At 42.0% G+C, this 15,473-nt stretch overlaps 1 pseudogene; it reads right to left on the bottom strand.

The window, feature by feature from the left end:
- Window positions 1–3,924: 3,924 nt before the first annotated feature.
- On the bottom strand, window positions 3,925–6,342 carry LOC136832948 (piggyBac transposable element-derived protein 3-like; annotated as a pseudogene).
- Between the last annotated feature and the right edge of the window lie 9,131 nt (window positions 6,343–15,473).

Genomic DNA, 15,473 nt, shown 5'->3' with positions numbered 1-15,473 from the left:
AGAAACTCCCCAAAACACTTGCTGAATGTTGCCGCTTAGATGATTGAGACACTTTCCACCCTTCCTCCACTTCCCCGGGATGGAAACTCATCCCCCCAAGCCACACACCTCGGGGTCAGCCTGACCCAAGAATGGGCCAGTGTCTAGTGCCCCGATGTGCCACTATTGCTAGATGGGAGGGCACCTGGAGGAACAGTGCCGCATAAAAAAGGAGCCACTCAAAAGCATAAGAGGCCCCCTGGAGCCACTGCCTTCAAACCAAAACAACCAGCTACTCCTGCTACGGTTAAACCTAAACCAGACTACAGCGATGCCACCTGCTGGGACTGTGGACAACCACCCGATTGGCCTTGACAAGGTTGCTGTCGCTCCTCTTGACTGCTCCACTCCACCACAATCACTACCCAATATCATTGACACCGGCTCAGAGGTCAGCCTCATCACCAGACAGCATGTGCCAACCAGTTCCACCGTCCGAGAGGATGAACTCATGACCATCTGTTGGGTTGATGGCGACACCAAGGGCCTACCTACCGTCTGCCTACAAGTAACCACAGGTGACCCCACCAAAATGAAGGAACATCTATTAGGGGTAGTGCATTCCCTCTCAAACGGACACCCTCTTCTCATAGGGCAGGACCTGCAGTGGAGGGATTCAATAATTCCTCTGTGGTGTATGATGGCCTCGCGCCCAAAGAGCCAATGGAAAAGGATTCACGTAAGTCATATGACCCACTCCCCACAGACATTAACTTGGCAGAAGTGCTGTGGCTACATGCCTCACGTGACACCTGTCCAGAACCCGAAGTTTCTTATTCAGCCACTGCTCTCCTGATCACGGTGACGGATGCCACCTAATTTTCCCTGGACTGAGATCATCTTGTCCAGGCACAAAAGGAGGATGACACCCTTAACCACCTCCGAACAGAAGCCTTAATTAGTCTGGATGATATCATCAACCCCTCAAAGGTTGACTATCTCCTGGAGGACGACATACTCTACCAGGTAACCTGGGGAAACCATGATCCTGATCAGGTTATCCACCAGCTGGTAGTGGTACCAAGCTTTCTCCAACATAAGATTCTCCAACTGGCCCATGATGGTCTGGGGGCACTTCAGTGTAACCTGGACTATGAAAGCCATCAAGGGAAGATTCTACTGGCCTGGCCTACTTAAAGCTGTTAAGACCTAAATAACATCTTTCCCGTCCTGCCAGATCACAGGGAATCCAAATGAGGTCATCCCAAAGGCTCCGCTGAGGAACATACCCTCTGTAGGTATCCCGTTTCAGAATGTAGTAATCAATCATTATACACCCCAAGGCTGTATAAAGAGCAAAACAGGGAATAACCACTGTTTAACAATAATTGACCTCTTCACGCAATATCCTGAGTGAAACCTCCTGGAATGCTGTAAAGGCCCTGCTAAAGTTCTTGTCCAATTTTGGCTTCCCAACCACCATTCAGAGTGATCAAGGACAATACTTCATGTCAAAGGAATTCAGGGACAGTATGGCTAGCCACGGGATAAAGCACATTCATTCCTCACCATACCATCCAGAGAGCCAAGGAATCACAGAACATTTCCATCAAACCCTCAGCTCAGCATTAGCCAAACTTGAGAATGAAGGAGGAGCTACATGGGAAGAAAACCTACTCTGCTCTGTTTGCCATTCACCAGGCCCCATCAGAAACATTAGGCCACAGCCCACTTGAGCTCCATAGGGCTGCTTGACATCCTATATGAGGCTTGGTCAGAACCGGAGAAGGTGACTGGGCAAAGGAACTACCCAACATCCAGAACAAACTTAGGGCAGCTTGGGCAGTAGCTCAAGCCTCAGAAGAAGCCCCACAGGAAAGGGTCAAACTAAGACTGGATCGAAGGGTGACCACCCGAAGTTTCAACACCAGGAACCAAGTCTTAGTGCTTAGAACCGGACCTACATGCCCTCTCGAAACCCACGGGGCCTCACAAGATTCTTGGTAAAAGGGGGACCTTGAACTACCTTGTAAACTGTGGCAAGAGGCAGGCCAAATGGCTACATGTCAATTTACTAAAGCCCCATCACCAAAGGGAACCGGAGAAGGACCCAGGTGGTCCCTTATCCAGTCCAGGAGCAATGGCAGGGCATATCTCACAACTCCAGCCTCCGGAAACTAACTTCGAGGTGCTAGCAAACCTTCCTCACATCACCCTAGGCTTAGATAAGCACCAGCGCCAGGACATAAGGCAGTTGCTCCACCAGAATAATCTAGGCTGCACAGACGTCCTGGAACACTCCATCAGATTAGAGGAAAACACCAAACCCATAGCCCAAGGCTACTTACAAAGTTAACCTGCAACTTGCAGAGAGAATTCAGGCCCAGGTCCAGCTTCAACTTGAACTTGGCCTAATAGAAGAGAGCCGAAGCCCCTGGTCATTACCTGTAGTGTTAATGCCCAAGGAAGGGGGAAGAGACACGCGCTGTTGATTACAGAAAGCTAAATGAAGTCACCAAACCTGAACCTTAACCCCTCCCAAAAATCAAGGTCTGTTTGGAGAGTCTAGGATGTTCCCCTTTTCTAAGTAAGGTTGACTTAGAGAAAAGGGGCACTGGCAAGTACCACTGTCAGAGGAGTCCTACCCTCTGACTGCATTCACAACACCCTCCGGTAAGTGCCAGTGTAAGGTCATGACTTTTGGCCTCAAAAATGCACCCAGCGGGTGTTAAGAACTGTGTCATCTACCTAGACGACATTGTAATCTATGCCAGCTCATGGGAAGAGTATCTCCACATCCTATCTCAATTACTAACCGCCTTACAATGGGCCAAGCTCGTTGTCACCCTTAAAAAGTGTCAGTTTGGTGTGGTCGCAATCACTTAGCTTGGCTACATCATAGGGAACGGGAAGATTATGCCAAATGACGCAAACGTCCGTGGCATCCAAGACATGCCGTATCCATGAACCAAGAAGGAAGCACAACGTTTCATCGAAATGTCGCAGTACCTCCGAAGGTTTGTACCTAACTTCTCCGATGCGGCAGCTGCTATCACTAACCTTTTTAAAGGAAAGCAACAGTTCCTCTGCACAACAGAATGCGAAAAGGCATACAATAACCTGAAGGCAGTACTCATCAGCCAACCAGTTCTACACACCCCAGATTATGACAGCCCTTCTACCTGGCTGTTGACGTCAGTGATGTCAGCATTAGTGCCATTCTTTTCCAGGAGAAGGATGAAAATAGGCATCTGGTGGCTTACTACTCAAATAAGCTAAACCCGGCTCAAACCAGGTATAACACAATCGAGAAAGAGCTGCTGGGAATGGTTCAAGTCATCAAACACTTTGAGTCCTACCACACGGACCACAATCCCTTAATAACCCTTTAAAGTCCACCTAGGTTTTATGGGAAATTTCAAAAAACCCTCTTAGTATGTGATAGTATATCAAAATACAAGATCAAATCATTCTTGTGCATTTTTTGAAATCTTGCAAAACTTGGCAAATAATTGCATTCAATGAAGTATCCGTATGAATGCCTCGGTCGAGAACTCCGACGGACCACGCTCATCCCGTCAGGACACTTGGGACCATAACGGTAAACTTTTTCCTGATAATACCACTCTTTATATACTCACCCTTTTTACCAATTTCCATGATGAATTTATTGTGTTTGACATTAATATGACTTGCTACTGTGTTTATTATGAATTTTTTCTGTTTTTTCCCTCTATTGATGTATAAAAAGATACCCTGGGATAGTTGAATACTTTATTTTACAAAAATAAAAAAATATACAAGTAATACTGGCAGTGAAATGTGTTAGTAATTATAATTTACAGCTTAGACTTACATAGGTTAGCATAAAAAATAGACAATAACAAACTTACAAGACTTCACAACATACAAACTTACACAAAATATATACAATATTTACAAAAGTTATGCCTTGTGGAAGAGTGCAAACAGTTCCTTGCATTAGTCAGACACAGTGCCACTTTACAGTCCTCACACACCCACCGGGACCTGTGGATGTGGCCCACTTACAGGAACAAAACTTACAGGTCTGCCTAGCCTTGACATACAAAGGCATATGCAGTTTAGTGGCATCCTGACGTTCTGCAACGGCAGGCACAACCTCGCCCCTCTTTGTGAAGGGACATCTCGCTGAGTAAGGGGAAACCCTGGTGACTCTGGTGGGGTTGACCTTGTAAGACCTCAGTGCCAAGGCGATGGAGGCGGAAGTCCTTGAGGGCATAGGGTTGGACTGCAATGCCAAACAGTCCCTCTTGTACAGAAGCCAGGCATTACATATTATGAGGTCCACAATGTATAAAAGAGCCTCATATAGTACCTCTTTTGCTTTGAAGGGGTCTTGTAGAGGTGGGTCAGCATGTCACTTTTGTCGATGCCACCCATTCAGCTGTTGTACTTGGTGATGACATTTGGACAGGGTACACAACCTTCTTCTTCTCCTCCCTGTTATACCGCTGAATGTCAGCAACAGGCTCCACACCGACATCAGTAGACAGCACAGTCACAATGTTGTTGTCCTTCCACCTAGCCACAAGGATCCCTTCAGAAGAGACGAAATCAAGTGTGCCCTGGCTACTGTCTTCTAGACATATCCTTCACAGTCATCAGAGGTGGGAAGCCAACCCTATTTTCTCTTGCAGTGCCCACATACCGACACTGATACTGGGACCTCAGGTACTCAGCCAAGGATAAACTTGTGAAGTAATTGTCGGCATACACTGCAGTGGTCTTGGGGTTCTTGAGGGTCTTCACCAAGGCGACAACGAACTTGGAAGTGACTGGCATCTTCTCCTCCTCTTCAGACAGTGTGGTGTGGTGACTTGAAAATGTGGACTCTCCTTGGTACATGAGGATGTCATGTACAACCATCCATCACTGGACCTGCAGAAAGTTTGTAGCCCCACTTCTCTGGCTTCTTGTACATACTGGCGAAGGTTACCAGCTGTGGTCCCCTTGTATGCAACCATGACCTCGTCAATAGACTGTACAGGGGAGTTTCAGCAACCTTCAGGAACTCCCTGGTGACCTTGCTGAAGATTGCACGAACCTTCAGGAACCTGTCCCTTGACCCTGCTGCCAAGTCGTTGTTGCTGAAGTGGAGGTTAGACCCGGATTGCCTTAGAGCGTTCCTGGACATGCAGTCAGCAATCTGTGGAACCCTAGTGTGGACAGCCCAGTAGTCAACTATACTGGGCAATGGAACGAGACCCCTGAAAATGATGGCACCCATGAACACCTTGAGTTCAGCCTCCAGTGATGTTGAAGTTCCCCCAACATCCTTCTGCCTGGAATACAGGTTTGTTTGATATACAATGTGTTCCAGTTCATTTTGTGAAGAACTGGAGGAGTACTCGTGGTGCCCTCAAATAACAGGCGTTCATGAACATAATCAGGCAGGGGCTGGCTGATGTCCCTCTTTCTTCCACCGATGAGGCCGAGCTTTCTTGTTCCTGCTAGGGAGCCGGATGGTACATCAGCAGCACTATCTACCATCTGGCATGGGTGGCACTGCAACAGGGACAGGACTGGCCACCTGAAATGAGAAAAGAGTCACATTAGCAATACAGACAATAAATCATGATTGTGTTGTGTGTGTGGACAATGAGTGTGTTATTGTGTGTGTATGTGTGTGCGTGTGTATGTGTGCATGTGTGTATGAGTGTGTGCATGTGTGTGTGTGTGTGTGTGTGTGCCAGGCACTGTGTATAGTGAATAGAATGATATGTAATCCATCAACAATGAAAAGTTTCAAAAACACATGAAGTTATGTGTATCTGTATGAGTGTGTGCATGTGTATGAGTGTGTTGGCTCTATGTATAATAACTAGAATGATATGTATAATAAATAGAATGATATGTAATCCATCAACAATGAAAGTTTCAAAACACATAAAAGTTATGTGTATCTGTATGAGTGTGTGCATCTGTGTATGTATGAGTGTGAGCATGTGTATGAGTGTGTGCATCTGTGTATGTATGAGTGTGAGCATGTGTATGAGTGTGTGCATGTGTATGTGTGTGCATGTGTATGAGTGTGTTGGCACTGTGTAAAATAAATAGAGTGTTGGCACTGTGTAAAATAAACAGAATGATATGTATAAATGATATGTAATCCCTCAACAATGAAAAATACATGATGTTGTTATGATACTAACCTCATTAAGTAGTAGGCTGAAGAAATTTCGTCAGCCAGCTCGTCCCTCATCAGGTTGGTATGTTGGGTCCTCAGTCACTGTCTACCTGCACATCAACATCCGCTATCTTCGCATCTTCTGGGGCTATCCATGCTAATGCACTTCCTCCCTGTGTTCCAAGGGGCAGCATTCCTTCGCCCAAAACATATCACTCCTAATCTGCAAAAAAGTAAAAGCAATTAGCTTCTGAAAAAATTTTTTTGGCCGGGTGCGCCATACTTACCGTTACGGACCAAGTAGCCGTGCGGGATATATACTTATTACGGCTATGATTTCAAATACTAAATATTATCACATCACCTTGAAAAACATCTTCAGCATGATGACACATCATTCAACCCTATGAAAGAAAAACTGTGTACTTACCATGATTACAACGGGGTGTAGGGGGATCCTTCGAACAATTTTGCTGACTGCACCCTATCACGTCATTCAAGAGACTGGTGGTGATTCAAAAGCACACACGCCCCACCCCAGCGTGGACAGTGCTGTCTTCTGGATTGGTTGATTTGAAGAGTTGGGAGGTGTGACAATAAGGTACAGATAGTCAATTTCATACATGCATAAACATTGTTGGCCACGAAGTTCCCAAAAGTAGCCAATTTTAAGAGCCGTGCGGGACACTTGGTCGGTAAATTAACCTACTTGACAACTTTCAGAAATGAAAACATGCAGGAAGAACCTTGGCACCCAAACCAGAGCAGGACGCCCGATTACTCACTCGTCTCTTGTACATTTGTAATTTTGTAGCCTTCTTTGTAACTTTAACCGTTTTGTAATCTTATCCATCCTTGTAACAACTGTCCTTTCACCTTGCCTCACCCTTCCACTTTTCATCATGTTCTGACTGATGCAGAGTACCACCTGGCCCTATAAGTCACTGAGTTTCCTTCCCATATGCTTGGGTGCATGACAGACTTCAATCTCTTAAAGGGGAAATTAATTGCACATCACAGAACCACTAGGCCCTTACGACACTGGTGCCACACCTGACACAGTGCCACCACCTCAGCAAGGTACCAAGGCACTCACCAGCTGAGTAGTCACACGAATGTATAAAGGCTTTTTAGATTTGTATGAAATTGTACTTTATTTTAGCTAAGTCTGGTCTCTGCCATAACAGGCAGAAACCTGCCCTAGTCTACATACATGCAGCCTTATGTTTATCATACCTTAAGTATCGCTGTTGTATAATTTGCATAATAGATTAACAACCAGTTGCAATCAATTTCATATTAAAGTTACCCAAAGCAAAATTAAATAATTGCAGGTGCTGCCCAAGTAACTACTGCATGCCAAAACTAAACCTAATCACTTAACCCCAGTCGCCTTGGTAAGTACTTTGCAAAGGCTTGAGGAGAAAACAGTAAATATTAAGCATTTACAGGCTGATTTGCTGATATTCACACACAAAAGAGATGTGCAGTGTCTACGTTTAGGGGAGTTGCTAGAAGTATTCACCTCTTCGCAGCCCTCTATGCTAATTTTTAGAGAAACAGCAACCAGACAGAGAGTGTTTAAGGGGTGGCTCCTGTCAATTAAGTTTTGTCCATTGAATGAGTCAGGGTTAGTACTTTCCCTCACTAAAAGAGCACTAAACTTAGTCTGCTTATAACTTTCACTGGCCGAAGACTTTTCCCCCAACACAGGACCATCCTGCACAGCACCCACATGCATAGCCTGCAGCAGGATTAACTGGGAATCGCCTTCCACAACCAGGATAGCAGGATCGCTTGGGCTTTGAACACCGGCAGTAAACCGAGGTCATATAAGATCGCCCCTGGGTCAACGACAGCAGATGCGGACAGACCACTGACATGGCGATAAACCGCTGAGCTTACCTTACCCCTAAACTGCTGCTCACCTGTTTTGTCTGACCATTCATCTACCATTGCGAGTGCTACCTTATAGTGCCATGTGTAGAAGTCCCACTTGTCAGAGAACATTTATTCTGCATCCAGGATCTTCGCTTAAGGAATCAGTTACTGTGCTGTGGAGAGTGTTCAGTCACCTTTATTTTATGATCTTATTTCATGTTCCCCTTGCAGTGTGCTTGACCCTGTACATTTGTCAGTAACCATTCATCATTGTAAAGAATAATTTAACTGATCATACTTGACGTTACTCCTAGAGCCTTCAGCAGTCCCTAGTAAGAATTAAACAGTGTTTAGGCTTATCCAATGATCGTGTCCCTTTCTCCGGTATTACATAAAGGGTGTGTGATGGGCTGTAGACCATCTGTATCCAGTGTGCCCTTACATCCATCAATCAAGTTCATTCCTGAGTTTGAATGCCTCATAATTTACCATACATTGAATGGCACTCTTAATCTTGTTATTGTGTAATCTATCTCAGAAGTGCCAAGAGCCAAGCTTCTACAGCTCCTTGTAAATTAGTCGTCTGATTGTATAAATACAGTTACTGAACTTAGGTCTGGAATTTCTTTCATGAGCTCCTTCTATTACTTGAAATCTAATTCCCCTAGCCTTCATTATTTTGGACAAAGTGTTGGTCCCCATTAGCTGTGTTAGCTTCAAAGGTAAGAGCTTGCAGTCGACCAACTCTTATAGCAGTATATATATGTATATATATATGTATGTATGTATGCATGTGATGTATATATATATATATATATATATATATATATATATATATATATATATATATATTTATATATATATATAAATATATATATATATATGTATATATATATATATGTATATATATATTATATATATATATATATATATATATATATATATATATTATATATATATATATATATATATATGCATTATATATATATATATATATATTTTAAAGTATACATGTTTGTTTAAATCTTGTGTGTGCATGTGTAAAAGCTGAGCAATGTGAAGAAACTATGATTGTAAAACTGAAGACAAAATTAACAGCAAAACATTATTTACTTATTGTTATGAACCACTCTTGTGTTCATCAGGTTCTTTTACAACAAAAATATCGGGACTGAGACAAGACTGGCAGAAATTGGGGCAGATAAAGGAGGAAGGAGCTAAACAAAACCAAAAGGTGGGCTGTAACACTAATTTATTTACAAAATTTGCAGTTTATGCAAATGAGTCAGTTGCCAAAAATATCACTGAAAATGGTTCAGTAGCAAAATTTAACATTTACTATCTAAAATGCATCAGTATCAAAAGTAAATGGTTACACTGAAAAATTACGTACTTAATCAAAAAATGAGTCAGCTTTAAAACAAAACCATTCATAATGAGCTAGCTGCAAAATTAAATACTTATCCAACATGAAACAGCAGAAACTAAACAATTACATCCAAAATGAGTCAGCATGAAAATTAAGTCATTACTCCACATTATTCAAAATAATATACATTACACTTATGAGCAGCAAAAACATTACTTTATATAAAATATCAAAAAACACTTAATGCATGACCTCGAAACTCATTCTGAACTTTAATAACAAAACAGCTCGTAAAGATAATAATCATTAAATGACAATCACAATAGGGCTCACAAATACAATCAACAGACCAAACCGTGGCAATTACATTGGCCAGCTACGAAACTGAAACAACCACAGAAGTCGTTGAAAATATCAACGCATGTAAGCTGCCACGACAGACATGCTGCCAACAGGGACGAAGCCACACACAGACGAACTCACAGGAGTTGTAGAGACAGCCACTTGCTGCCAACGGACAAAGCCACACACAGATGACCTCAGGGAATTGTCATGACCGCCACTTGCTGCCAATGGACGAAGCCACACACAGATGAACTCGGGAGTTGTCGAGACAGCCACTTGCTGCCAACGGACGAAGCCACACACAGACGAACTCGGGAGTTGTCGAGACAGCCACTTGCTGCCAACGGACGAAGACGCACACAGATGAGCTCAGGGGAGTTGTTGAGACAGCCACTTGCTACCAACGGACAAAGCCACACACAGACGAACTCAGGGGAGTTGTTGAAATAGCCACTTGCTGCCAACGGACGAAGCCACATACAGACGAACTCAGGGGAGTTGTCGAGACAGCCATTTGCTGCCAACGGACGAACATAGCCAAACACTGATGAGGTTGCTCCAAAGGATGTGGATCCAGAAAAAGTCGTCCATCCAAAACGGACTCTCAGGTAATCATACCTGCTGGCGCTCCAAAACTGACCCCCAGGTAAGCATACCTGCTGCTCCTACCCAACTGCTGATTCCTCGCTGCTACGAACCAACCTGACTGATGAAGTCGGACACCATTCAACAGACATCAACTCACCTAAATAAAAAACAAGAACAGGGTAACAGGTATAACAACCAAACAACCATACCAAGGGAACAATCGGCAAACGATTGTCCCAGCTAAACAACTGCTAAACCTGACACCTCCCTAACTCAAAGAAAAAATCAATTGTTTTTTTACACAGCACTGTCTCTCTCCTCTGGTGCCACTGCAACCTTGCCAGTCAAAACAGAACCAATCCTGGCAATGTCACCAAATGCTATGAACCACTCTTGGGTTCATCAGGTTCTTTTAAAACAAAAATATCAGGACTGAGAAAAGACTGGGAGAAACTGGGGTAGACAAAGGAGGAAGGAGCTAAACAAAACCAAAAGGTGGCCTTGACACTAATTTATTAACAAAATTTGCAGAATATACAAATGAGTCGGTTACCAAAAATATCGCTGAAAATGGTTAAGTAGCAAAATTTAACATTTACTATCCAAAATGCATCAGTATCAAAAGTAAATAGTTACACTGAAAAATGAGTCAGCAGTAAAGCAACACTTATTCAAAAAATGAATCTGCATCAAAATTACACACTTAATAAAAAATGAGTCAGCTTCAAAACAAAACACTTATTCATAACGAGTTAGCAGCAAAATTAAATACTTATCCAACATGAAACAGCAGCAAAACCAAACAATTACATCCAGAATGAGTCAGCATGAAAATTAAGTCATTACTCCACATTATTCAAAATAATACACATTACACTTATGAGCAGCAAAACCATTACTTTATAAAAAATCTCAAAAAACACTTAATGCATGACATCGAAACTCATTCTGAATTTTAATAACAAAACAGCTCGTAAAGATAATCATTAAATGACAGTCACAATAGGGATCATAAATACATCAACAGACCAAACCATGGCAATTACACTGGCCAGCTACCTAAACTGAAACAACCGCAGAAATCATTGAAAATATCAACGCAGGTAAACTGCCACGACAGACACATGCTGCCAACAAGGACGAAGCCACACACAGACGAACTCAGGGGAGTTGTCGAGACAGCCACTTGCTGCCAACGGATGACGCCACACACAGACGAACTCGGGAGTTGTCATGACAGCCACTTGCTGCCAACAGACGGACTCAGGGGAGTTGCCGAGACAGCCACTTGCTGCCAGTGGATGAAGCCACACACAGACTAACTCAGGGGAGTTGTCAAAACAGCCACCTGCTGCCAACGAACGAAGCCACACACACAGACGAGCTCAGAGGAGTTGTCGAGACAGCCACTTGCTGCCAACGGACGAACTTAACCAAAAGCTGATGAGGTAGCTCCAGAGGATGTGGATCCAGAAAAAGTCGTCCATCCAAAACGGACTCTCAGGTAATCATACCTGCTGCTGCTCCAGAACAGACTCCCAGGTAAACATACCTGCTGCTGCTATCCAGATGCTGACTCCTCGCTACTACGAACCTGACTGACGAAGTCGGACACCATTCCACAGACATCAACTCACCTAGACAAAAAACATGAACAGGATAACAGGTATAACAACCATACCAAAGGAACAATCGGTAAACGATTGTCCCAGCTAAACAGCTGCTAAACCTGACACTTTTGATATTGTTATGCTCTCAGTCCTTTGTGATATGTCTAGTTTGGTTAGCTTTGCTTTTAACAGAGCGGAAAAGAAGATGCTTGGTATTTTGGATGAGGATGATATACATATACGATGCATACATACATACATACATACATACACACATACATACATACATACATACATACATACATATATATATATATATATATATATATATATATATATATATATATATATATAAGATTATTATGATTAGCAAGAACTCGCTTAGCAAATTGCCTCCCCCTTTTTGTTGTTGCTGGTTGTTTTGTTATTTTTCATTTACTGCAAGATGCTCTCGGTCGATAGACACATCTGTCTATCGATTTCGCGACGTCAGAATACAAGGGTTTAAAATGGATTAATGGCTACTCCCTTTAAGCAGATCTTTCTTCGAGGCAAAAGTGATTTCTGTCTGGTTGTTTTCTTACAGGCAACACTCCCCTGCGGACATCAGCTGAACATGACTCAACTCCCATGTTGACGTGCCCCTGCCCATAGGGGAGGAGATAAAAGCAGACACCAAACCGAGGTTCGGCCTCACACGCACGCTGGAAGACAAGGAGTGAAGAAGTCCCCGAACACCTGCCCCTGACAGTGCCCTTAGCTAACCACGTGGCCCTTTTCAAAGTATACTTTCTCCTCGTGCCCTTCGACTGCAGCCACGTGTTCGCTCCACCGTTGACCTGCGTGATGCCCACATGCCATTGCCCGGCCCTTCGAAATTCCCCACACATTGCCCTTTTACGGAAGCCCTGCATCCTAACACGTGAAGAAATCGCCTCGAAATCGCAAGTCATCCACGGACCCCCACTGCCTTACGGTAATGTGCTCTGAAGACCTCCATTCAGTCACGCTTTTGTCTCGTGAACATTTACTTGAATTGTGAGCCAGTAATCACTGAATCTCTTGTCAAATGTCCGTGCCTCGAGTGTCGGCAGTGCTAAGCTATCATTAATTCATCGGCCCCTTGGGTACCTCAGTGCAGCTTCGAATTCATTATTCTTTGTCTATTTCATTACTGGCGTATAATGTGTATATCTCTCTCTCATTTCAGAGGGACCTATATCGTGGAAGCTTCTTGGACTGTGTCTGGAATTCCCAGTTTCATTCATCCCGTAGGAATCCTCCAGGATCAATAATCTACTAGCATTTCTCTTTCCGTACTAACGTTATTTATGTAAATACACCTCTGCAAGTTTGCCCTGTTTTATATGTAATATCTTCCTCAGTAACAAGAGCCTTAAGCTCATATGAAATTCCCTTGTTTTCCTCTTTTTTTGTTTTCCTGACCCACGAAGTCAGAATCACAAGGCTAAATTACCTTAAATTGTTGCTACCTGTCTCACAGAGAATATTTCAAACTAAATATAGAAAATGTAAATATATAATATATATATATATATATATATTATATATATGTACAGTATATATATGTATATATATATATATATATATATTATATATGTACAGTATATATATATATATATATATATATTATATATATATACAGTATATATATATATATATATATATATGTAATATATATATATATATATAGTTTGCATTTTATGAGTATATGTATATATATATATATATATATATACTGCAATGTTGCATTTATGCCTTTTGGTTGCAAGTGTTTTGATTTTTATTTGATTCCTGTTTGTTGGAACATTTCTGGGTGTATAAATGCTGCATGTGTAAGTGATATATTCCTTAATCTTAAATCAGAAAACCTGTCAAAAGGATGTCAAAGCTGGGAGAATATTGAATCTTAAACTAATGACAGAAATGCTATAATACTCATTGTTTTCACATCTCTCCTTTTCAGATCCACCAGTTAACTTCAGCTGCGAGGTGCGGGAAGGTAAGATATCTTAATGAATTTGTATACGATTCTTAATGTAAATTACATAATCTTAAACCTCTTGAATGTTGTGTTTTATGCATAGTTCTGGCCTGTAGGGGGCAGTGACGTCAGTGTACCTCATGCAGTACACTGTAGGCATTACTTAAGGTTCTTTTCGGCGTTCCTTCGGCCCCTAGGTCCAATCCCTTTCATTCCTCTTACTGTACCTCCATTCATATTCTCTTAAGTTAAGTTAAGTATACTTTAGTTTAACCAGACCACTGAGCTGATTAACAGCTCTCCTAGGGCAGGCCCGAGGGATTAGACTTATTTTTATGTGGCTAAGAACCAATTGGTTACCTAGTAACGGGACCTACAGCTTATTATGGAATCCAAACCACATTATACCGAGAAATGAATTTCTATCACCAGACATAAATTCCTCTAATTCTTCATTGGCCGCCGGAGACTCAAACACGGGCCAGCAGAGGGCTAGCCAAGAACTTTACCGACCTGTCCAATGAGGAACATTTCATATTCTCTTTCTTCCATCTTGCTGTCCACCCTCTCCTAACTGTTCATAGTACAACTGCGAGGTTTTCCTCTTGTTACCCCTTTCAAATCTTTCTACTCTCAATTTCTCTTTCAGTGCTGAAAGACCTTATAGGTCCCAGCACTAGGCCTTTGGCCTAAATTCCATATTCCATATTCCAATATGTATAGTTTTGTTTAATTCTGGCCATAGTTTTCCCATCATTCTCAGATAATTTGATTTTCTTATATTGTGCAACATTTCTTATACAAGTCAGTTTGCATAGATATATTGAGATCGTACCATAAATAATGCGAAGATTTTGTAAATTTTATAGATGATTTCGGGAGGTTGTAGATGTTACTTTGTTCAGGAGGCTGTAGATGTTACTTTGTGTATGTAAGATAGAAGCTAGAATTCATTACAATGTGTTTTTTTTAAACAGTGCGCCGTTAATAAGAGAACTTTCTTGGGATTAATGGAGATTGTAGGTTGAAATTAGAAATGTTCTTACTTGGAATGGCATGGTAGTACTGTATCATAATATTCGTAGTTCAGAGTGGTATTGTCCAGAAAGTTAATTGTTCTTGCATGAATGTATGTGACAGATATTTGCGCTCAAATGGAATGTATTATAATTTTTTTAAAAGAGTACCTTGAAGGTTAGTAGAAATGTCATAAACTTTATGAGAGCGTGAGCCATGTTGAACTTCAGTTACTTCAGTGTTAGGGAAGATAAAAATCCTGAAAAATGATTACATATAGACGGAGAGCTCTTTAGTGTTTTGAACTGTATTTTCTTCTTATTATAAGAAAATACAGTAAGATAAAATTATTATTGTAAGAAAATACAATAAGCTAAAATATTTTATCCTTACCTTACCTTACCTTACAGTTCGTTCGGGTTGCCCCAGGTCCCTCAGTGTGAGGCACCTCTGATGTCTACCAGAGAATTGCTAGTGCATCTTCCGGTATATTTTGCACCTTCCAATCTT

The sequence above is a fragment of the Macrobrachium rosenbergii genome, chromosome 51 (genome assembly GCF_040412425.1).
Source record: "Macrobrachium rosenbergii isolate ZJJX-2024 chromosome 51, ASM4041242v1, whole genome shotgun sequence".
Taxonomy (NCBI): Eukaryota; Metazoa; Arthropoda; class Malacostraca; order Decapoda; family Palaemonidae; genus Macrobrachium; species Macrobrachium rosenbergii.
The sequence above is the reverse complement of the archived record's forward strand: the minus strand, read 5'-3'. Positions and strand labels throughout refer to the sequence as shown.